The sequence below is a fragment of the Emydura macquarii genome, unplaced genomic scaffold, assembly GCF_026122565.2.
Source record: "Emydura macquarii macquarii isolate MOO-44397 ecotype Brisbane River unplaced genomic scaffold, CSIRO-AGI_Emac_v2 contig_1253, whole genome shotgun sequence".
NCBI lineage: Eukaryota > Metazoa > Chordata > Testudines > Chelidae > Emydura > Emydura macquarii.
Genome location: NW_027131390.1, coordinates 43,133,862 through 43,157,455, shown reverse-complemented (window position 1 = coordinate 43,157,455; position 23,594 = coordinate 43,133,862). Strand labels below are relative to the sequence as shown.

General features: G+C 43.0%; 1 long non-coding RNA gene across 2 annotated transcripts in view; it reads left to right on the top strand.

Moving 5' to 3' along the window:
- Nucleotides 1–23,594, top strand: part of LOC137154057 (uncharacterized) — a 72,192-nt gene that overhangs the window by 33,006 nt on the left and 15,592 nt on the right. The window contains exon 3 of one of the 2 annotated variants that reach the window (XR_010920050.1): nt 2,916–3,259. The exons of the other annotated variant lie outside the window; for it this stretch is intronic. This is a non-coding gene — a long non-coding RNA (uncharacterized lncRNA). Of the gene's footprint in view, nt 1–2,915; nt 3,260–23,594 lie in introns of those variants that run through there. 2 annotated transcript variants of the gene reach the window in all.

The window sequence follows — 23,594 nt, the reverse complement described above, 5'->3', positions numbered from 1 at the left end:
TTCGGGTATGGACTTGGGAAATCTATGTTCAGTTCCCTGCTCTGCCATGGGCTTGACCTTGAGGAAGTCACTTAGTGACTCTGTGCCTTGTGGCAGTGATGGCACCCCCATCCCCTATAGAATGCTTGAGGTTTGTAAAGTCAGGATTTCTCAGAACTTATTTATTTAACAGGAGTTGTGGTTTGGAATATCTTACTCTGTCTATTTGTAACCCATGTGCTTTATGCGGCAGCATCTGACTTCTTTTGGCCCAGAGAAAAGGAAAGAAGCAGTGGGGAGGGGCCAGGGATTTCAGCTGGAATACTCCATGTCTCTGAACACATGTGGATGACAGAGCAACTCCGCTAGAAGGGCCCAGAAACATCCAGAACCAGGGTGCAGCAGTTACTATGCATTTTCTGCTCAGTAGCTCTTTCTGAAGCTGTGTGGAAAGTTTTCCTGGTGGGCAATCCACCTGGCAGGTCACACCCTAGTCACTCTCTGAGAGTTGAGCCAATCAGCATGTAGTGAGGATGTTATAAATGTAGGGGTTGAAGACCAATTGGAGATAGGACTAAGAGACATGTTTGGGGCTGGGTCCCAATCCCTGTGCCACTTTGGATACAGGTGAGTGTTATTCCAGCTTTACATACTAGGGAAGACCTCCATTAGGATTATGTTTGGTCCCCTGCAGTGTATTTTATGGACCTATGGGGAGACAGGCATTCGTTACCCCTAGAGTCTACAAAGCCTGTAACACTTACATTTAGCTATCAGTCACCTGCTTTAAACTGGGATTCTGTCTCTCTTAAAGAGAACAGGGCAGCTCTTAGCAAGGGTAGGGTTTGTACATTCTTGCCTGACTTAGCCGGCTTTATGGGGAGAAGCCCGGAGCAGGAGTGTTACTGAGATCTAGGGAATAGATAGTTTATATGCTGATCCAAAAGCCTGTACCACTTGGGCTACAGGCTGCAGATTTCTGTTTCACCAGCAACTGAGGGGACCAGTTAGCTACTAACCTAAAGGCTGCTAGCGGGTGAGACCCCAGATTGTTTGCTGACAGGATTCTGAAGCAACTGAAAGTAGAGATGGGTAAAATTTTCCAGGCTAATAGTTTATTTGCAGAAAACTGTGGTTCTGGATGAGCTGAAGCTATTTGTGACTTTCATCCAATTAATTTCAGCTGGGAAAAATTTCCAGGCGAGCAAACCCTGTGTGTCTGTCTGTCCCCTTTTATAACTTTTAGCCCCCTTGCTATGGCCTTTATCTGGGGTGTAGAGAGCCAGGTTTGAATCCTCAAGCTAAAGCTGGGAGTTGAACTCAGCTTTCCCCACTCCCAAGTGAGCAGGCTAAAGGCTGTTCTGGAGCAGGGTGGGTTGCACTCAATCTCTCCCGTTGAAGCTGTTCCACTCTGTATAGCTGCTTAAATATTCCTTGGGCCAAAAAGAAAGAGAAGGACTCTGCAGCTGGTGATTAGGGTATTCACCTGGGTGGGAGGAGATGAGGATTTAAATTCCTCCTCTGAATCAGGTGGAGAGAAAATTTGAATCCCCATCTCCTGTCTCCCCAGTGAGTGCTGTAATCACCAGCCCACAGAGTCATTCTCTCTTGCTCTCTCTGGTCCAGTGACTGGTTAAGTATTTATGCAAAATGGAACCGCTTCAACAGGAGCGATTGGGAGCAGCTCACTCCAGAATAGCCGATAGCCTGGTGGTTAGGCTGCTCATCTGTGAGCGGGAAGAAGAGCTGAGTTTAGGTCCCTGCCTGATTGAATATTTATGCCTCCCACATTGCAGGCAAATGCCTTAGCCCCTGAGCTAAGTGGGTCATCAAGTGGGACAGGTGGATAGGGACACACTCACACATGTTTGCTGCCATTTGGGAACCAAACTGAGTATTTTTTCTGATTTTTTTCAATTTGTTGGTTTAACTGAAAAATCAACTAGTCGCCCAGCTCTGTTTGAAAGGACTCAAATGCTGCTGTTCTTCTCAAACTGAGGAAAGTCCACATGGCACACGCTATGCATTATGGCCACACTGTAGAGACTGGGAAATCATCTCTGAGATGAAAGTGTTCATATGTGGGCACTAAAATATAGAAGTGTAGCTGTTATGTGAATAGATGTAATAGCAACCAAGTCAGGGGAAGTCTGCATAAGAAACGCTAGTAGATTTTTCTGCCTGACAATTTTTGTTAAAAAAAACATTCATAACTTTCTAATGACTATTTATAATGCTTTCTGTCTCCATTATATGTTTTATTAAGAAAGCATAAGGTATGCTATCTTTGAAATTGACTGGGCATTATTAACATCTATCAGGGTTTTACATTTATCAGGGTTTTACATATAATAGCCCTGAGGTTTAGCGCTGCGTAATGCTTTCTGAAAAGTCCTGAACAGACAGAACTCTGCCCTGTGCTCCAGCAGGGTTAAGCTGAGGTGCAGGAAGAGAGGAGGTGTAATGGTTATACATAGTGTTGACTCAGCATGCCTCGCCAGGTTACTAAAATTCAAAATTTTAATAACTTTGCCCGGTCACTAAAAGTGATGACCGGACCTCACCCTGTCACTAAAATTCAAAATTAGAGCTGTATTTTTAGTTGTGATTTGTTAGCTAAGTCAAGCCATTCTATGGTTCCTGACTGGACAAAAATAAACACTTTGGGTGTCAATTCTTGTGTGTATGACTTTAAAATTCAGATTCTTCAAATATTTTTGCATGAGACATGGAAATTTGCTTTCTCTGAACATTTGTTACTATGAAATCCAGCCCCCTCAAATGTTCCCAGAAACTGAATGCAAACAGGGCACAAACCAGGCTAAAGCAATTAAATTTAATAATTCAGAGGAAACTTTTTTATTCATTTAGCTCTGTTCTTGAGTAACAAAACTGTGTAATGATATGTTGATTGCAATGTGTTGTTCAACCACTAGGTGTCTCTGTGCGTTGTATAGAGTTCTAGACAGGATGTGGTCCCCAGTAAACAAAGATGACCAAGCTGGAACGGGAACTGCATGGGAGCTTGTTCCTGTGAAGAAGCCTCTAGCTGATTTCTTTAATCAATATGGCCCATGTGTGGATATAGTGTCTGTGACTCTATATATTGTGACTGGCTGGTACACTAATGAAAAAGCCTGTTGTGTAAGGGTGTGGTTGTAGAGACTGAAAAGTCACCCTTTATATTGAAAGGTGGGACCATAGAGTGGAACAGGCAGCTAAAGGCTGCAGCTAACAGGCGACTCTCCTATTTGTGGTGTTATGTGAAGTGTGAATAAAGAATTTAATAGCTAAATACAAGCCCTCCTTGCTTTAATGTGAAAAGCCTCACATCCACTTCCATCTTGTTATATCTAGTATGTTCTGCATCATGGCCTAGCTAGAATCAAGTCCTCAGATCTTAACCCATTAGTGGTCACAAACTAAACTGCATCCGTTCCCAATATGCTCTGATCCATAGAAGCAAGTACGATTCATATTATTAACTACACATACTGCCAATGCTCAGAAAAAAAGGCTGTACTTTAACAGCTCTCCAGGGGATGCTGGAAACAGCATACGCCTGTCTGTAGCTGTGGCATGATTTTTTCCACATTTGTAATTGCAGCTTTTTTCCCCTTTCGGTGGTTATTAATGTTGTTCGTTTCCGCAAAAATTACAGCTGTTTAGATGTTAATTGAGTTAATTGTTACCATTCAGCAGCTGGAGCAGCAATTTAGCACCTGCTAATAAAGATGCTCAGTTTGAAATTGTGAGAAAATGACCATATTATGCTGCTGCCGTTCTATCACTTTGTTGAAAGTGAAAATTACGAAGTTAGAGCAAGCATTGTTTTGTACATAGAGATGTGCTGGAGGGCACTTTCTTTGTGCACTATGACAACCTCAAGATCAGTAAACAAGCTGAGAAATCAAGATATGGAGTCAAATCGAGAATAAAGACATAGAAAATACAGATGACAAGAACAATATCAACAAGAAATAGTATGAAAAGTTCCAGAGGGGTAGCCGTGTTAGTCTGTATACAGCAAAAACAACGAGAGTTCTGTAGCATTTTGAAGACTAACAAATTTAATTTCTGCAGGCATAAGCTTTTGTGGGCTGCAACCCACTTCGTCAGATGCAAGAAATAGAAATCAGATAGGGGATATATATATATACATCCAAAGGTAAGGAACAACAATGGGGAGGGTAGGTGTTAGCAAAGTCCATTTCAGTTAGAGTAGATGAGGCCTATTCACAACCATTGATTAGAAGGTGAGAATGTGTGAACAGTGACAACTACTTCTTGTAAAAAAAAAAAAAAAAAAAAAAATTATATATAAATAAATAAAAATTGGTAACATCCATAAACCAGTCGGAGAGCACGTCAGTCTCCCAGGACACACTGTATCTGACTTGAAAGTTGCCATATTTCTACATAAAAAACTTCAAAAACAGACTTCAGTGAGAAACTGCAGAGCTGGAACTCATATGCAAACTTGACACAATCAAAGTGGGTCTGAATAGGGACTTGGAATGGTTCTCTCATTACAAAAAGTAATTGTCACTGTTCACACATTCTCACCTCCTAATCAATGGTTGTGAATAGCCTCATCTACTCCAACTGAATGGACTTTGCTAACATCTACCCTCCCCATTGATGTTCCTTACCCTTGGATGTATATATATACCCCCTATCTGATTTCTATTTCTTACATCTGACGAAGTGGGTTGCAGCCCACGAAAGCTTATGCCTGCAGAAATTAAATGTGTTAGTCTTTAAAGTGCTACCGGACTCTGGATTTTTTTTAAAGAAATAGTATATGCTTTATAAGTATAAATGCAAATGTAGTTGAGATCATAAAGAGGAACGAAATGTGAGCAAAAGGCGTAAATGGCAGAGGCAAAAAAGCCTTTTACTTTTCATGCCCAGTTGCATTAAGAATTTTCTGTAAATAAAATGCAAGTGACTCACAAGGAACAAAGAGGAGAACTTTAGAGCATAGTAGCTCTGTGACTAGTTTAATTACAGGCGTGGTAAATAGGTTTGCTGTTTCACTTTTTGTTATGCTTTGACCTTTGCCACAGGCTTGTATTCTTTTCCTTTTTATGTATTTGCTTGCTGGTTTCACTTATAGTTCTAGCTTTTTCTTTTAATTTATACCTTTGCAATCACTGTCCACAGAGAAATTAAGGCTACTGGCAAAACTGACGTTAGCAAATGTGTTTGCCATGCACATGTTGAAACACATCTGTTTCACTCTGAAAGATGCCTTCCATTGCTTTATGAATTGTCGTCATGCCCCTTAAAATACTCCACAGTCATAATTCTCCTGGTCTGAACTCAGGATTACTATTGAAAACATATTTAAAATCTTCCCCCATAATCAACATGGCTACGGTGCTGGGAAACAAGTTATTTGTTGGTTACTCTTTGAAATATAGAGTGCAACTTAACAGAAGTGAAATTAAAATAATGGAGTTTTGTCCATGTGGATACAACAGCTGCGGGGGGAGCAGTGTTAGCTCTACAGCACTTTCAAACACACCCTCTTGTTCCTGGGCCTGGCTTGGCACTGTTTCGGTCCATGGTCCATCACAGAACAGCTCATTTGTTCCTGACTATTCAGGCAGCTGAAGACTATCCAAATGCAGTGGTACTCTGGCCTTATTTCCTTCCCCTGGCTTCACCCCGAGATATGCTCTATGCCACTTACACTAGTTATATGTCACCCAGAAATGCCTTGACACTATTGGAAGTCCCAGACAACTAGTTGGGCTGGCTTGCCAGAGGAGGGGCCTGGAGGAGTTAAAATGATTTTGGTTAACATCAGGAAGGGAAATGTGGAGCTATACTATTACCAACAGAATCCACCTTTTCAACACATCACAACATTTGCATTGTATATATTCATCAATTCCAAGGCCAGAAGGCACTACTAGGTCAACCAGCCCGATCTCCTGCATAAAACAGGCCAGAGCATTCCACCCAATGGTTCCTGCAGTGAGTCCTTCACTTCTGTCTGAGTGATGGCATACCTTTTAGGAAGATATCCAGTTTTGTTTTAAAGACTTCAAGCGATGGAGAATCCACCACACCCCTAGCTACGTTTTTCCAACTGTTAATCATCCTCACTACTAAAAATGGGCACCTTATTTCTAGTCTGAGTTAGTCTAGTTTTAGCTTTCAGACTTTGGATATTGTTATGCCTCTTTCTGCTATGTTAAAGAGCCATCCGTTTACAGAAATCACTTCCCCATGTGTAGGCCATGAACAAATCACCTCTTCTTTTGGATAAACAAAATAGATTGAGCTTCATTAGTCTCTCACTATAAGGAGTGTTTTCCAGCACTTGAGTTACAGGAGTGAGCCTCTTCTGAACCCTTTCCAAAGTTTCAATATCTTTGAAGTGTGGGCATCAGGACTGGACACAGTATTCTAGTGATGGTCTCATTACTGCTGTGTGTATAACACCACCTCCCTATACCTAGTTGATATTCCCCTGCTTATACAACCAAGGATCACATTCGCCCTCTTAGTTACAGCATTGCACTGGGATCTCGTGTTCGAGTGGTCACCTATCATGACCCCTCTGTACCTTTCAGTCACTGCTTCCCAGAATACAGTCCCCCATCATATAAGTGAGACCTACGTTCTTTGTTCCGGGTCCCCTCCACTCGCCCCCGAGGAAGTGGCTGGCCTGTTGGATAGAGATACGCACCCCGTGGAAGGAAGAAACACAGAGCAACCTAGCCAGAGGACTGAGTCACGAAGAGGATGCTGTGGTTCCGGAAGCCAAGAGAGGCCATAGGCAGAAGCAGAGCAGGTGTGATGGTGCACAGACATGAAAGTCGGCTGTGAGCTAATCCCCAAAGAGACCAGCAGGAGGTGCTAGTCCAGTGGTGAGGAGCGCACCCCATGACAGGGCCATGTAAATATCTTAGAATTCAAAGTCAGCTACAAGATTGCCCAGTGTCCATTACTTCCTAATGAGAATTTGGCCTGCAGCTCTCTTAGGTGGGTTTGAAATGCACTCTCTGAATCTTCCTCCTTCTCCTCTCCGATATTCAGGCAGGTACAGCAGTATATCCTGGATAGGTCAGATAAACTGGTGTGTGGAGTCACACAAGTAGCTGTCTTTTCAGCCTGGCAATTTTCTATAAGTCCCTTATTCTGCAACCGGTTCCTGGATCCAAGTGGAACATGACCCTGCCTGCCACATCCAAGGGAATTTAGGTTTGATGCTCGTACACTAGTCTGTAGTCACTGTGTCAGTGTTATAAAACTACCATGTGGTTTGGCAGTCCTCGCTTGGCAGAGAGCTGGAATAGCAGAGACTGGTGAGTGTGGAGAAGAAGCTTACACAACCACGGACTGCAGCACTATGCTTTTTCCAAAGCAAAGCTTCTGGTCCCTTGCTTTCATAAGCACTCAGTTCAATCAAAAATATTGAGAAATCCCTCCATATAAACTTCATTGCTGGCTATTTGCCCCATTTCACTCTAACCATGGTGATGAGAATGGAGTGGAATTCCCAGATGGTTATTCATCAACATCTACATAAAAAGAATAAGCCCATTATAACTTAATCATTTTGGACCCTAAAGACATTTCCAAACAATTGAGAGGGTCTCTAGCATGAGGAAATGAGCTAATTCTGACTCTCAAGGCAATGAGTCTGGAAATAACATAGCTTGTCACTCGGTGATATCTGGGGGGACATGTTTTAACTTATAAATACAGAAAGGGGAGGGGTACGTGCTAAAGTTGTGTCGCATCACATTAGATGGTGACACTGGGCTATTACCCACATGTGATACAACCAACAAGATGCTGTTGTTTTTTTGTTTTGTTTTTTTTTTAAAGGCATCTTTAGAACAGGGAATAGAAAAATAAGCACATTCCTCATAAGAAAATGGTATTTGAGAGCACTGTCAAACACAAGTGGGCTTTAGCGCTCACACACAATAAATAAATGGGTTATACATAGAAAACAAGGGGTGAAGGGGAAACTGTGCATTTCAAGAAGCTGTAAACAGCCTGCTGTCTTGGACCCTGTGGCATTCTGGAGTTATTCTGCAGTATGAAGTGTAGTTTCCGGCTGTGATAACCAGAAATTAGGACTCGCTCATCAGCCTGAGACAGGATGGGGTGTTTGATTTTTGTAGGGAAGAGAGATCAATATTGTCGTTCACTTTTTTCAATTAAACAGTAGCGTTTATTTTATTCTCCTCAGTTTCTTAGACAGTCCTCATCACCATAGTGTCTGAGCGCCTTCCAGTCGTGCATTAAGCTATAGGATTAACATTTGTTCATTCTCTTTCTCTCCTTCTTGACAGGTGGAGAAATATGTGGTGGGAATTTTTTATTTTTACTCAATATTCGAGGAAGAGCTGGGGGCGACCCCTATATTTAGGTTGCATAACATTTTCTGTCAAAGGATTATGAAGAATGTGTATTACATTAGTACCTAAGGGCTAACCAAGAATGTGGCCCCCGTTGTGCCAGGCACTGTATAAAAACACAGGCCCTGTCCCAAAGAGCTGGCAATCTAAATAGACCAGACAGGGCCAGGGTGTGGGGGAGAGGTAGAACACACCAGCAGAGTGAAAGATGGGATGGTGGCAAATGGCATGTAAATGCCACAATTTTTGTTGGGTGGGCTTACTTAGGAGGAGACAAGCTCAATGGCAAGGAAAGGTACAGGAGAGGGAGCAATTAAGGGGAGTGGTTGAGGCAGACAAGTCAAGAGAAGAAGACAGGTAAAGGGCAGGTGTGGAGCAAAGCTGAGCTGAAGAGATGGTGAGGTAACGAGAGGGTTGGTGCCAACAGCAAGTCAGCACAGGGCAAAAAGTCTGGTCAAACTGTAGAAAGTTGTGAACGTCCAGGGGTCCCTGCTTTGGCTGCATCTGCAGCTGCTTCTACCCACTGAAGTCTGGGTCTGGGTTCCTCCCTGCAGTTCTTCCCCAAAACCATGTGGCAGGGGTCAGGAAGTGGGATCACCTGTTTCTTTGTGTCCCCAGAGCTCAGGAGATCTCTCATGCACAGTTCTGGGCGTGCGGAGTTTTGGAGGGAGGAATGGTCCTGGTTGGGTCCCATTATACCCCTTTGTCCATTCTTGTGACCTTTTTTTGAGAAGCATCAACAGCTCCATTGTTTGCAGCAAACCTTTGGTATTCAGCAGGGAGAAACCCCTCAGACTACAGAAGTGCCTTTTCTTCTGGCAACTCTACACTATAAAATTAAGTTTACCTAAGTTATGTCGACATATGGCCACCAGAGTAATGAAATCACTTTTATACATCAATGCTACACTCCTGTGTCAACGATGAATGTCCTCACCGGAAGTGTTTGCATCGATTGAACTGCTAGTGTAGGGCATCGTGGGACAGTTTGCAGCATCAGTCAATGTAAGCAACGCATTTTGTTGCAGACAGATCAAGAGGGGAGCACAAGAAAATGAATAATATTGGTCAGCAGGACAGGCTGTGGTCTGAGCAAAACAGCAGCTTGACCATTGTCAACTTGTTTGTAAGCCTCACGGCAAAGGAGGATTTAAAGGAGGGTTTTGAAGGAGGACTAAGATGTGGCTTTATAGATGCTTATAGGGAGCTCCTCCAGGTGTAAGGGGCAGCCTGAGAGAGAGCATGGGTGGTTGTTTGAAAATGTAACAAATGGGTAATGGGTGCTGACATCATGAGCTGCCTGGAGGTAGGAGTCAACTGTTGAGTACTGAATGAGAGATGATAGTTAGGGCGGGGAGAGGTCATCAAGGCACTTGAAAGTGAAAACAAGTGTCTTATGTGATGGAAGATGTAGCCAGTGGAGGGATGCAAAGAAAGGAGTGACATGGTTAAAGCAACAGCCTAGGAAGATCATCTTTGCAGCTCCATTCTGAATGGACTTGAGGGAGGCAAGCTTGCATTTGCCAAGGCCAGAGAGAAGGATATCGAAGTAATCAAGACACAGAGGATGAAAGCCTGGATGTCATTTTTCTGTATAGATGGATAGGATTTATATATGAAAGAATCTGCAAGATTTAGACAGAGCCTGGATTTGAAGAACTAGAAACTGGTCCAGGTCAAAGATGCGCCTGAGTGACAGGAGAGATTAAAAAGACTGGGACTGTTCAGCTTGGATAAGAGACAACTAAGGGGGGATGCAATAGAGATCTGTAAAATGAATGGTGTGGTGAAAGTGAATAAAGAAGTGCTATTTAACCTTTCACATAACACAAGAGCCAGGGGTCAGCCAATGAAATTAATAGGCAACCGGTTTAAAACAAACACAAGGAAATACTTCTTCACACAACACACTGTCAACCAGTGGAACCTGTTGCCAGGGAATGTTGTGAAGGCCAAAAATATAACTGGGTTCAAGAAAGATTTAGATAAGTTCAGGGAGGATAGATTCACCAATGGTTACTAGCCAACATGGTCAGGGACACAACCCCATGCTCTGAGTTTCCTAAACTGTCAGATGCTGGGACTGGATGACAGGGGATGGATCACATGATAATTGCCCTGTTCTGTTCATTCTCTCTGAAGCATCTGGCATTGGCCACTGTTTGAAGACAGGATACTGGGCTAGATGGACCATTGGTCTGACACAGCGTGGCTGTTCTTAGGTAGAATGGTGGTGATGTCCACTGATTGAGAAAGGAAGCAGCATGCAGAGCTTGTGTGGAAGAGTAAGAGCTCTGTTTTAGCTTTGGCAAGCTTGATCTGAAGGCTAGACATACACAATGTCAGAGAAAGAGGCTGAGACTGTAGTCTGGGCAGAAGGAGACAGTTCTGGAGCAGAGGAAGATCTGTGGATCATCTGCATAGCAGATACAGAAGAGTTGGAGCAATATATAATATATATATATATACCTCCTTTTTTATAAAAGTTACATAATGATTTGTACACTTTCGCACTGGGCACATTTTCCCTCAAATAGTGCAGCTTTTAATCTAATACGGGGAGTAAATTGTTCCTTAATTCTTTTATTCTAATCAACCATTGGTAATACTTGGGGGAGTTTTTCAACCCTAGTGATGAAATTAAATTATTGGCTGCAGTCACGAGAATTCTAAGTAGGTACATATATTTGTTTAATTTCAGTAAATCAGGACACTTTACTAATACTAATCATAGGAATTAGGGGGACATAGCCTTGCAATAATTCTTGTATCAATGGTCTATAAAAATACTTTTGATCTGGGAAAATCCCAGAAGAAATGAAGATAATTCTCTATATCATGGTACCCCCTCCAGATACTCGGCTGGTGTAAATCAGTATAGCATTGTTGACCTCAACAGAGCAAGACTGCAGTGCAAAAACATCCAGACGTAAGTTTCCACTGGTATTCGTCCCAGCAGGAGGAACTTGTACTGGTCATTTTTTTACTTGAACTGAGTGGCTTTGAACTGAAAATCACTGACACAAATTGCATGGAAACGCACTCTTCCATTTTTTACAGTTACTCTTCAGAACAGAATGCATTTTATATTAGTAAATATAAATGAGTCAACTCCTGTAGTCTTTACCCAGACAAAATTCCCATTGATGTCAATGTGTGTTTGCCCTGTGTAAGCACTGTAAGATTTGGCTTAGTGTACTCATGTGGACTGTAAATATACAGCTTAGTTTTAAAATTCAACAGTAAAATGAAACTTACTTTGAGACACTGAATAATAAAGTTAGGAAAGGTTAATGTTCTTGTAAAAGCTGTCACTAACAGTGTCATAAATAGGAGACGAGAAAGGAAAATGCTTACTATAAATTGAATCCCACCAGGAGTAAAGTAGTGCTGTATTAGATTTTACATGAGATATTACATTTTGCTGGAGATGTGTGTGAACCTGGAGAAAAGCGATCTAGGGAATAGGCTTAGGTTAGTGATTCAAAGGAAATCTTTTCCAATTTTGCCAGGCTAACTAACCTAAGGTAATTTTAACTAAAGCCAACAGAAGAAGGGGAAGCTCATAAGATGTGCTATTTGGAATTTCATGAAATTTGATCAAGACAAACTAGGGAGAGTTAGGTTAGTAACATGATTTAATGTACTAAACATGCACCTCTGGAATTCAAATCCTTCTTGGAGGAAGAACAGAAGATGATACGTAAAATTTTCAAAAGCATCTAAGTCTCATATTCAAAAGTGATTTAGGAGCTTACAGGTAAAGTTTTCGAAAGCAGCTAAGTTACGTGCTAAGTCATTTTTTAAAATGACTTGGGCTTTTAAATCACTTAGGAGGTTTTGAAAATTGTGCCCAGAATCAGCAAACTCATTTTCCCATGTGATCTATCCTCATCTCTGGACCATGACTTTGCTTTCGTGAATTGACAAATAACACTAGCTAAGCAGAGCCAGGCAAGATGCAAGATTTCTTAGGCCTTGTCTTAGCTACAAAATTAAGTTGACCTAAGTTTGGTCAACATATAGCCAGTGCAGTAATTGCTGCAGTGGTTCACATACAAACTAAACCCCCTATATCGGGGGTGCGTGTCCTCACCAGGAGCGCTTCTATTGATTTAATTCTGTGGGGCATTGTGAGGCACTGACAGCTGGAGCCCCCCAGCCCTGGGGAAGGGGAGCTAAGCGCTATGCCTCTCACAGAGGTAGAGTTACTAGATCAGTATAGTGGGCGACTTACATTGGTGGGGGCACCATTGTAGTGTAGACATTTACAGCGTTAGGATGATGTGAGCAGTTTTCTGTCAACTTAACTCCGTAGTGTAGACCAATCTTAAGTGTGGCTCTGCCTCTGCACCTCAGTCTAGAACTATTTACCTCTCTCCTCCTAATCCTAATCCTGGACTTGTCTAGAGTGACAACTGCCAGCAAATTCCAAAGCCCTAGGGTCTTCATAGACACAGCCCAGCCACCAGGGCACTCTCATTTATGTTAATGGGGAATATCAATTATTATACAGTTCCAAATGGAAGAACTCAGATTTGGAGTGGCCTATTCATGTAACCCTTAAACCAAATCCACCTCTCTGTGTTCATTAATGACAATGCTAGACTTATAGAATGCCTTTTTATGGAGGATTTAATAGGATGTTACAATGTTAACCTATTAGCCTTATAACACCCATGTGTTAACTATCTCAGATGAAGAAACAGAGGCAAAGGATGATGGAGTGATTTGTCTGGGCAATTCCTAGTTCTAAACTCCCAATCTTATACTCTCTCTTCTGGACCATGCACACTAACCACGTACATATACTCTATGCATCGTTACTAAACATGTATATTAAATAGCACATTGGCATGAATGTAGATTTTTTTCATTTTTTACTTTTACTATATATTTTGATTTGGAAATGCTGCTTCAGTTCATCATGGGAGTTATTGTTAAGGTGTCTCGTGCTCCTGTCCTCCTCTGTAGGCCAAATTCCTTGATCAGATGACATTTCCCATGATGCATCACAGTCTCTCCTCTTGGGGCTGCATTATGGGAATCCTGACCATGGTGTACCATGGAAAATGTAGTCTGGCTGTGGATCCCAGCACATAGACTGGAATGAGGACATGAGAGAACCAAACTACCCTTCTCATGAGGCATCATGGTTGCATTTCCCAATAGAAATAATTTGATTTTTAAGCATGTTGATTTTTGATGAAAAATTTAAATTTTCTGTGGAAAGCAGACACTTTATTTTGTGTGTATGGGGGGTGTTTTGTTAAAAACCCAATTTTCCATTGAAAAATAGTTTTAACAGAAAATTTTGACCAGCCCTAATTACCAGCTCATTTATGCCTCAAAACCCTTTTAGTCAGCTTCAGACCCAGTCCTCCAGACATGTGAACACTGCAGTTATCCTGTGTGCTGGGGTTGGAAGCAGTGAAAATAAAGTGAGGCTTGGGCCCTGTTTTAGAAGATGGTACAAATGAGAGTGCCAGGATCCCCAGGGAGAAAGGGACAAAAGCCTCCTGGGTAGGCAAGGGTGATAGAGTGACAAGAGGTGTGAAGACATCCACAAATAATTCTCTCTTCCTCTAAAAATATGTGCTCGACACTTGCAACCATTCTTTGTAGTGTTAGTACACTTCAGTATAGATTTGTTTCTTATCTAGGAAAGATTCAGCAAGGAACAGCAGCCTCAGACAATGTTAGAGAGGAAATGCTGAGATCTTCAGACACCTATGGGTTTTGGATATCCAGTGGCCCACTGAGTTGAGTGAGAAATGGATATCCAAATCCCTTATGTAACCTTGAAAATCTCCCCCAAAAATCTTTCAGAACTTCTTCAGTGGGGCTCAGTGGAGAAAAATGCTATAAACAGAGACTGTCAAACAGAAAAGATGCCCTTAGATCTTTTGAGGCTCTACGGTTTGTTGCAACCTTTGGGTTTCTTCATCTGAACTCAGAAGTTGGTCTGGCCTTTGTCCAATGCTTAAAGTTATAAAAGTTTAAAAAAAAATAGTGGATATGCTGCAACTTCAAGGTTTAGGGTTTGATCCAATTCCCCCTGAAGGCAATGGCAAAATTCATAGGAACTTTAATAGGCACAGAATCAAGCCTTTGCATAACATATGTGCTCCAAAGTATATCAACAGGTTTCATTCAGATAGTGAGAAAGTGAAGATTAAAGACAGAACACTCAGATGGGTGTATGTCATGTGCTGAATACATGACTCATCACAAATGGAGAACCTTCACTTTAGACAGATGGGGAAATGATTTGAAATATGCTTCTCAGTTTAATTTAGAATAATTGTGATTGCCCAGATGGGTCACTAAGTTTTCAGCATGAGTGGAGCTTTTCAAGGAAAAGGGCAGTGTTTTCTGGCAAAATAAATAAAGAGCCAGAAAGGTCACTCCTTTGGATGACTTTCGGAATCTTTTCTTCTGCTTCACATCTGGCATGCCTGCGGATGCAGACACCAGCACAAAGCTGCTCACCAAGATGGACTCAAACAGATGTGGTGCTAAATTGGCACAACTGCAGCAGGGAGACCTGGAGTACAATGCAGAATTGGCCAGAGGAGGAAGAGGCACAATATAACCAGCAACGTTATTAGTTTTGAACTATCGTAGCTGTTCTTTGGAGCCCATAGAGCCTGTGGCCATGTCCCCATCCACTCTGGGGGCCTCTAAATATCAAGGCTAAAGTCACCTTTAATTTGGCTTCAGTGGGACTATTTGTTTAGTAAGGTATGTTCAACAGGAGTAGAGGTGTCACTCTGGCCCTTTAAAAATAAGTCTCTAATCTTTCTAGTTGCACAGAGAACCTTGCAAATGTAAATTGATTTGCTAGGGTTAATACTTTATCCTTCTGATTCTTCCTGAAGCTGCCATATTGTTGTTCATGGCTCCCTAGCACAGCTGTCTGATCTCTCTGTCCGTGTAAACTTGTACTTGTCCCTTGATTTTTGAAGAACACAGTTTGCATTGGTAAGGAGCAGTGTGGGACCTCCAAACTGCCATTAGCAGTGGCAGAATGGCCACAAGTTTCCTCCCAGCCTGCTGGCTAGCTAGGTCCCTGCTGCTAGCCTGTAGCTGAGCTGGTACCTAAACGGTGCCACCATTTCCAGCTCCCTTAGATGAGTTTGGAAGCCCCACCCTTTGCGTCTGTTGTGTAAATGACAATGTATTGCTAGCCCTCTTTTAATTTACTGCCATACAACTATGGCTGGGATTGTCAAAGGAGCCTTAGGGAGTTCAGTGCCCAAACCCCGTTGAAATACAGTGGAAATTGGGCAGCCAACTCCTTAGGGCTCTTTTGAAAGACCCAGTTTATACAGAGGGTACGTACAACATGTAACAAACAATATTTTCTCCATGTTCCAACTATTCTGGGGATTCTTTGAGTAATTCTAATAGTTTAGAGAGCATTAGCCCTTTAGCATAAGACATGAGGTGCTGTGTATTCCGCTGGTAAGAATTAATCTGACTCCTAAACCCCGACATGGAGATAATAGTGAAGGCTAATTCTTAGGAGCAGCTGATCACTGTGCTCTACTTAGTGAGAGGGAATACGTGACAGTGGGAAAGGGATAATGCGCTTTGCCTTCCCCTGAGCTGGGGATTCATAACCAGGTTCACCCATGTGCCGAGATACAGCACTGCCACCATTATATGATGCTGGGGAGGGTTTCCCAGAGTTCTGGGACCGCTTCCCAGCTCTTCCCTCGCTGAATCTCAAATCACAGCCACTAATCTTCTGTAGGAGAGGTCAGGAGTCCTCTTTTGCTTTGATCAGCCAGAATAGATGCTGTTTTGGAATGTACACCCCAAACTTCGAGAGCGGGCTGTTTTGGCAGTAAGAGATCAGAGATTAACCCAGACATCCATTGAGCAGATTAAAGCACAAGCCATCAGGCAAACAAACTGATTTAGCTTTTTTTTTTATGTTGGTAGAATCAGCCTTGTTAGTACAGTTTGCAGAACACTGACTGGCTGCTGATTGTCTCCAGTATGGTATAAACATGCATAATGCTATTTTTATGTGTGTTACACAAAGTCAGTGAGTATGTGTTCTGCAGTTACCAAGGCTGATCACGCCATCCATGTAGCATGGAATGTTATTTCTTGGCTCTCTACATGTCACTGGTTCTGTTGAGGGTTGTGTATACCTTGCCTATTATTTCAAAAATCATGAAGCTGGCTGGTAGTGTTTCCCTAAAATAATTTGTTGTCTTAAGAAGGTAAGAAAGGGTTAAGTAGGTCCTGCTGACTCCCTGAGGCAGGTGACTTATTGCCCATCTGGGATATAAAGGAAGTGGCATGGTTCTCTAGAAAGGGAGAACCTAGAGTGTGGGCTGAGTAATCCTGAAGTAGGAGCATTACAATAGCCGAAGTTGGGCTGAGCGCTAAATTCTCATTTTCGTCCTCTTTATGAATTAAACCAAGCCCCAGGAAGGGGGCTTGTTTGGGCTTTGCATATCACATGGACTGTGTTTGTCGAGCAGGATGGGAAATGTCTACTGAAATGCCTTTTATGAGCTGACGCGTCAGTTTTCCGAGCCAAACAGTGGAGTTGCAGTTATGCCTTTTTGAACAAGGGAAGGGTCATTTGGCCTGTGTGAGTGGTGCAGCTCCCCAGTGTCAAGATCCAACTCCCCCTTTACACAGGTGCAGCAGTCACATAGCGCCACACAGTGAGGTGTCAAGTCTAATGCCTGCTGAAGCTCAGGCTGCAGCTGTGCACCTCTGCAGCACCCCGTTACAGCAGGTCAGGGCTTGCATCACGGGGAAAACGAGACAAAGGCCCTGATTCTGATTTCACTTACACCGGCATATCTCGGGAGCCATTCCATTTAAGACAGTGGAGTTACACCAGGGTAGAAGTGATGTGAGATCAAAATCCGGCCCAGAGAGTGGCTAAGTAACTTACCAGATAGCCAGAGAGACTGGTGGAGCCACATTAGACCTAAGGCCTTTGAGCATAGAAGCTGCGCTCATGTCTCCAGCCCGCACTCCTCACTACTCAGGTTGGTTTTGAGCAGCTGACCGTGACAGGTATGAGATGTGAGTGCCCCAGCTACACTGGGTATGGAAGGGTAGGTTTGACTGTGAAATAGTACAAACATTTTTACCTTTGGTAGCAATGTTTATTAAAAATAAGTGGGAGAAAAAATGCCCTAAAGCACTGACCTGGATGATGGAAAAGACTGAGAGGCACCTAATGCAAACCTCGTCCAGACAGGAATCCGGCCATATCCAATAAAAATGAAGTTGGATGGCAGCATGAATGAAGAACCACATCTGCGAGAGTAGCAGAAAGCAGGGAAAATCGACCTCTGAGTCTTTGGTAGGTGTTAATGCAAATGAGAGGGAAAGTGTGAGCATGTGAATTCCTTTGGACAAAGCTGTGGGGCTACCTGTGAGATGGAGGGAGACCCACCTAGGCCTCCACATCCTAATTCAGGGATCACTGTGCCTACTCCCCCTGATCCCAGCCAACCTGGGGTCACCAGCTGCTCTGTGCTCTCACTCCATGTCACAGCATTGCTGGCCCCTTTAAGGGGTGGTGCAGGCTCAGGTTACCATGACAAGCTAATTTAAGGAGCCCTTCAAGGTGGATAACAAGCAGGGCTTGAGAGACGGCCTTCAGAGAGCAGATATAGGATGGTGAGAGAGGGACAGGCTCTGCTAAGCGAGAGGAGCTTCCAAGGAGGAGGGCTGGGTACCCCCTGGGCCAAGGGGAAAGACATCATTTTAGGTTTGTTTGTATTTATTAAAGTAGAGCCCCAGCATGGGAATTTTGTTTTATTCAACACAGTCCAAATGGATGTTCTTAAAGGGCTTGAGAGATGGGAAACTGAGGCAGGACGTGCCCCTGCATGTCCTCACTGCAACTATCCACATCCCCTGTAGCAGAATTGCATTGGTATGGTTGCTTTGGAGTCCTCCTATAGTCCCTATTCTTTTGGAAGATCACAGCTGTTGAGAAGGGGCGGGGTGGGGAAATAAGTCTTTATTGTCCTCAAACAAACAATTGACTGCTTTAAAAAAAAAATCAAAGGGGATGTGTTTTAATGAGCCAAGGAATAAAGTCATAGTTTTCACACTTGGCAAGTAACATCTTCTAGTCCTTGGAAGCTGGGAGTCTTGACTTTTGCTTGTCTACAAGTACATTTGAAGGCCTCCAGCAGTGTATGATGGTCTTTCTCCTGATCACTGAGCTGCAGACAGCCTTGTGGCCATGTCACATCCATGGCTAGCTGGCTGCAGCAACTTTTTGACTCACAGAGTAGGTGCCCTGCTGAACCAAGAAACATCTACACCTACAAGTTTGATGTGAGGTTTGGAAAAGGACCTACCAACAGTATATCTTAACAGCTTGTTGGGAACAGCAAACAGAAAGGATATCTATAGTCACCCTTGTCGTTCTAAATCTTCCAATATATTCCAAGGACATCAGGGGACACATCCACCCAAGTCTTGGTCATCTGAGATAGCAGGAGCATGCTGGCTTGCTTTCATGGAGAGCTGGCACCCAGAGCCATCACTGAAGAGGGACCTCCCCTGGAAATAACTAGCCCAGCCATTCTAGACATATAGTGGATGGGTTTACACAAGTGTCAGGTAACGTAGGCTACCCCTCTGTTGGGCAATAGTGCTGCCCACCAGTCCCTGAGGTGCTGAATGTCTGGGATTTGTTGCTGACAGGTACAGCTGAGACTGCCTGAACCGTTCAAAGTAGACCTTGACTTTACCTCCTGGCTCCAATACCCAGTTTCTGACTTAGTCTTGCTCCTTCTTCTGGCTCCTGACCCCATCACTTGTCTCCTAGCTCTGATATCCAGGTTCTGACTTGGACTAGCTTCTTGCTTCTGACTTCTGGTTCCTCACCCAGAACTCCAATTCCTCATGTCTGTCCCTGGTGCTAGCCGATAAGCTGGTCGCCCACGACCCAGCCCTGACACTGCTGAAGTTTCCCAAGAGCAGAGGATTGGTATGGTCTCTCACAGTATTCTTATCAGCAAGTTAAAGAAGTATGGGTTGGATGAATGGACTATAAAATGGATAGAGAACTGGCTAGACCATAGGGCTCAACGAGTAGTGATCAATGGCTCCATGTCTAGCTGGCAGTGGAGTGCCCCACGGGTCAGTGCTGGGGCCGGTTTTGTTCAACATCTTCATTAATGATCTGGAGGATGGGGTAGATTGCACCCTCAGCAAGTTTGCAGATGACACTAAGCTAGGGGGAGTGGTAGATACCCTGGAAGATAGGGATAGGATACAGAAGGACCTAAACAAACAGGAGGACTGGGCCAAAAGAAATCTGATGAGGTTCAACAAGGACAAGTGTAGAGTCCTGCACGTAGGACGGAAGAATCCCATGAACTGTTACAGACTGGAGACCAACTGGCTAGGCAGCAGTTCTGCAGAAAAGGATCTTGGGGTTACAGTGGACAAGAAGCTGGATATGGTCAACAGTGTGCCCTTGTTGCCAAGAAGGCTAATGGCATGTTGCGCTGCATTAGTAGGAGCATTGCCAGCAGATCGTGGGAAGTGATTATTCCCCTCTATTCGGCATTGGTGAGGCCACATTTGGAGTATTGTGTCCAGTTTTGTGGCCCCCACTACAAAAAGGATGTGGACAAGTTGGAGAGAGTCCAGCGGAGAGCAACAAAAATGATTAGGGGACCGGAGCACAAGACTTATGAGGAGAGGCTGAGGAAACTAGGCTTGTTTAGTCTACAAAAGAGAAAAATGAGGGGGGATTTGATAGCAGCCTTTAACTACCTGAAAGGGGGTTCCAGAGAGGATGGAGCGAGGCTGTTCTCAGTGGTGGCAGATGACAGAACAAGGAGCAACGGTCTCAAGTTGCAGTGGGAGAGGTCTAGGTTGGACATAAGGAAAACGTTTTTCACTAGGAGGGTGGTGAAGCACTGGAATGGGTTACCTAGAGAGGTGGTGGAATCTCCATCTTTAGAGGTTTTTAAGCTGCGGCTTGACAAAACCCTCACTGGGATTATTTAGCTGAGGTTAGTCCTGCTTTGAATAGGGGGTTGGACTAGATGACCTCCTGAGGTCCCTTCCAATTCTATGATTTCACACCAAGCCAAAAAGTCCTCCTGAAAACCAGACTTGGTAGTGTGTCAGCCTTTGCCCCAATCAAGAGTTGACTTCCTACCGCATTCATGACTTGGATCTGTCAGCCCTGGGTCAGATCAAGCAGAGAGATGTCTGAATCAGGGGAATTAGTTCAGCTTCCAAAGCGGCTATCACATCTTCAGTTCTCGAGCTTAACATCAGAAAAACAGTTTAGGGCAGGTTCTGGATCCAGGCTACACAGACTCTGCCTGTCCTCCTGAAGGAGTGGGCACAACGAGTGGAACTAGCAGAGTGTAGGAGCCTGGAGGCTGTCTCAGAAGAAGAGCCAAACCTTTCATGCAACTCTTGAAATCTTCCTCTGTTAAAACAACCCTAATTACAGGGCAATTGTCACAAGGTGTTTTGTAGGAGATGCCTGCCACCTGATTTCACCTTGAAGGGCAAGGGATTATACAAAAGGGGACAATAACCAGACTTCATTTCCTGAGGTATCAGAATGGTGAGCCACCTGGGCTGATGTGAAACACAGTGCCTGAAGACAATACCTGCTCCCAAATTGATACCTGTGTTTAATTTAAAGAAAGAGAAATATTGGCCACACACTTAAGAAAGTCCCAGGCATTTGTGTACAGTGTCCTGAGAATCCGTTTTGAAAAGATATTCCATCAAATTTAAGAATCTACCTTCTAATAACACTGCTGAAAGCTTAATTTTTGATGAAATCATTAAATCTGCCCACTAAGAGTAGACAAGAATCTTTTTGTGATTGCATCTCTTGAATTAAGCATTATATTAAATATAATGTATTGGGTATTTAAAATTAGACTGAGGACAAAGGACAGATTTGTGCTAAGATGTTTATTGTACTGAGATATTCTGATCAGGGGCTAGGATAAAACTTAGTTATATGCTGGGACAGAAAGCGATAAATTCCAATCTGATGTGGTGCTCAAACTAAAAAGCAAAATGAGTTAGCAGAGATATCTGTCCATCTGAGTCATTATAGTGTGCACAGTGATAGTTATTCACAAAGTATGGTCTATTTGGAGATTCTCCACACTACCAAAGTCGGTCTTTGAAAGTTAATTCAGTAAAGATTTTGCATGAAACCCCATTGACCAAAGTACTTCAAAGCAGACTTGAATTATACCTAGAGCTCAGTGAAGAATTGATTTTTTTGGTTCAATGGTCAAACAAAAAAAATGAGAAATTTCATCTTAAGTCTACCCAAAATAGATTTTTTTTCCTCAGATTTTCTCACTGAAATGAAAAACTGGGGCAGGGGAATTGTTTTGAGTCAAATGAAGTATTTTGTTTGACCCAAAACAAATTTTTACTCATTTTTTTTCCAGTTAGTTTTTGGGTGCTTTTTACCCTTTTTGGTTTGGTTTGGTTGTTAAAGTAAATCTAGTTAAATTTCTAAATGAAACATAATTTCAAAATGAAAAGTCAAAATGTACTATTTCAAAAATGCCAAAATGAAAGAGTTCAACTTATTTTTGTCCAAATGTACTAGCCAAATTTGACTCATATTCTCAAATAGTTTTGGTTGCCCCCAAATGGCTTTTTTTGTGAATAAAACTACTTGTCTGAAAACTTGCACTCAGCCCTAATCATATCCTACTTGAATTCACATATTTAACATGGTAGCAAATTTTTGGGAGATATACAGCAATTTTGCATCTGAGCCTCATCTGAGCATGTGGAACATGAATATGCCATAAACACAAAATAAATCTGTTTGCAGTGCATTCCAAATACTGTCTGGTTCATAAAACATGCTTGGTACCAAACCAGCCTTTTCTCCAGCATAGGTTAAGGAAATGCCAAGCAGTTTAATGATAGCAACAGGAGGCAAACAGAGTCTTGCTTCCTAAGACTTCGCTTATTCTTGCTGTTTGTTTGTCCACCCAGTGGCATAGCTACGAGTGGGCCCACTTTGAAAGCAGGCCCACCCAATCAGATTTCAAGCAATTCATCCCGTGTTTTTATCAGTCTCTGTTCTGCTTGTGACACAAGGCTTGTGCCCACCCGTGTCAACCACAGGCCCTGCCAAAAAATCAGTTCTGGCTATGCCTCTGTGTCCACCTGAAGATGCAGCCCTCTGTTTGTCACAATTAGTTGCTGTAGAGATGATTACAATATCGCAAAGCGCTAGTGAGGATTTCAAATGCGAATAAGAAGTATAAGCCAACGAAGCCAAGGAAAATTCCAGTGATTAGTTATAATACCTTAACAGTGTTCAATATTCACTATGTTAATGCAACATGAATGCTACAAAGACTCTACTCAGAGACCCACATTGTGGCCTTGTGCCTGTGTGGAGAGCTAAGGGTGTGCTACATGGAGTACGGTTCTGACCCATCCCCCCTGCGAAAACGACCCTCAGTGTTTGACCCCGGCACTGGCTATCGGCATTTTGTCTGGGTGCTTTAGGGACCCCAGAAGAAGAGTCTACCTCCACCAGTGCATCGGTTCAAAACGAGCCCGATTTTAGCCTGTAGTCAGCAAAATACTGTATATTAAGGAATGTACTGAATAGAGTAACTAACAATCAGAAGTATGACAGGTAAACAGTGTGGGTAAGTTAATGTTCCCATGAGAATCTTAACTGTTGGTATTTCCTGGGGGGGACTGAGGGAGTGGGTTGGTTTGTTTGTTTGTTTGCTCATTGTAACCTTAAGGGAGAACTTCCGCATTTTGAGACTGTAGCTTAATTCATTGACTAGTTCATTGTGCATCTGATCTGTATGCCCTCTTGGATATAGACCATCCCTCCTTCAATGCATTCTGTTGTACATTCAGTGCTACTCATAATACATTAAACATATTCCTATGCATTTAGGTGTAGTTCCACTGCTACAGTTCAACAGATTCTCCTTTGGAGATGATTGTTCTTACCGACAGAGGGCCTAGTAAAACCCGGCAGTCTTTCCATTGACTTCGATGTAAGCAGAACCAGACCCAAAGCTAGGGGTCCTCTTGTCCAAGGATATGTATGAGCTGTTACTGAGCCTATAACAAACCAAACTCTCTTCTCAGTGAATCTTACACCAGCTGAGGATCGGATCGGCCCAATACCTGAACCACGGTACTTGTAAGGAAACCTGCAAATGCTTTACATGCATTTAT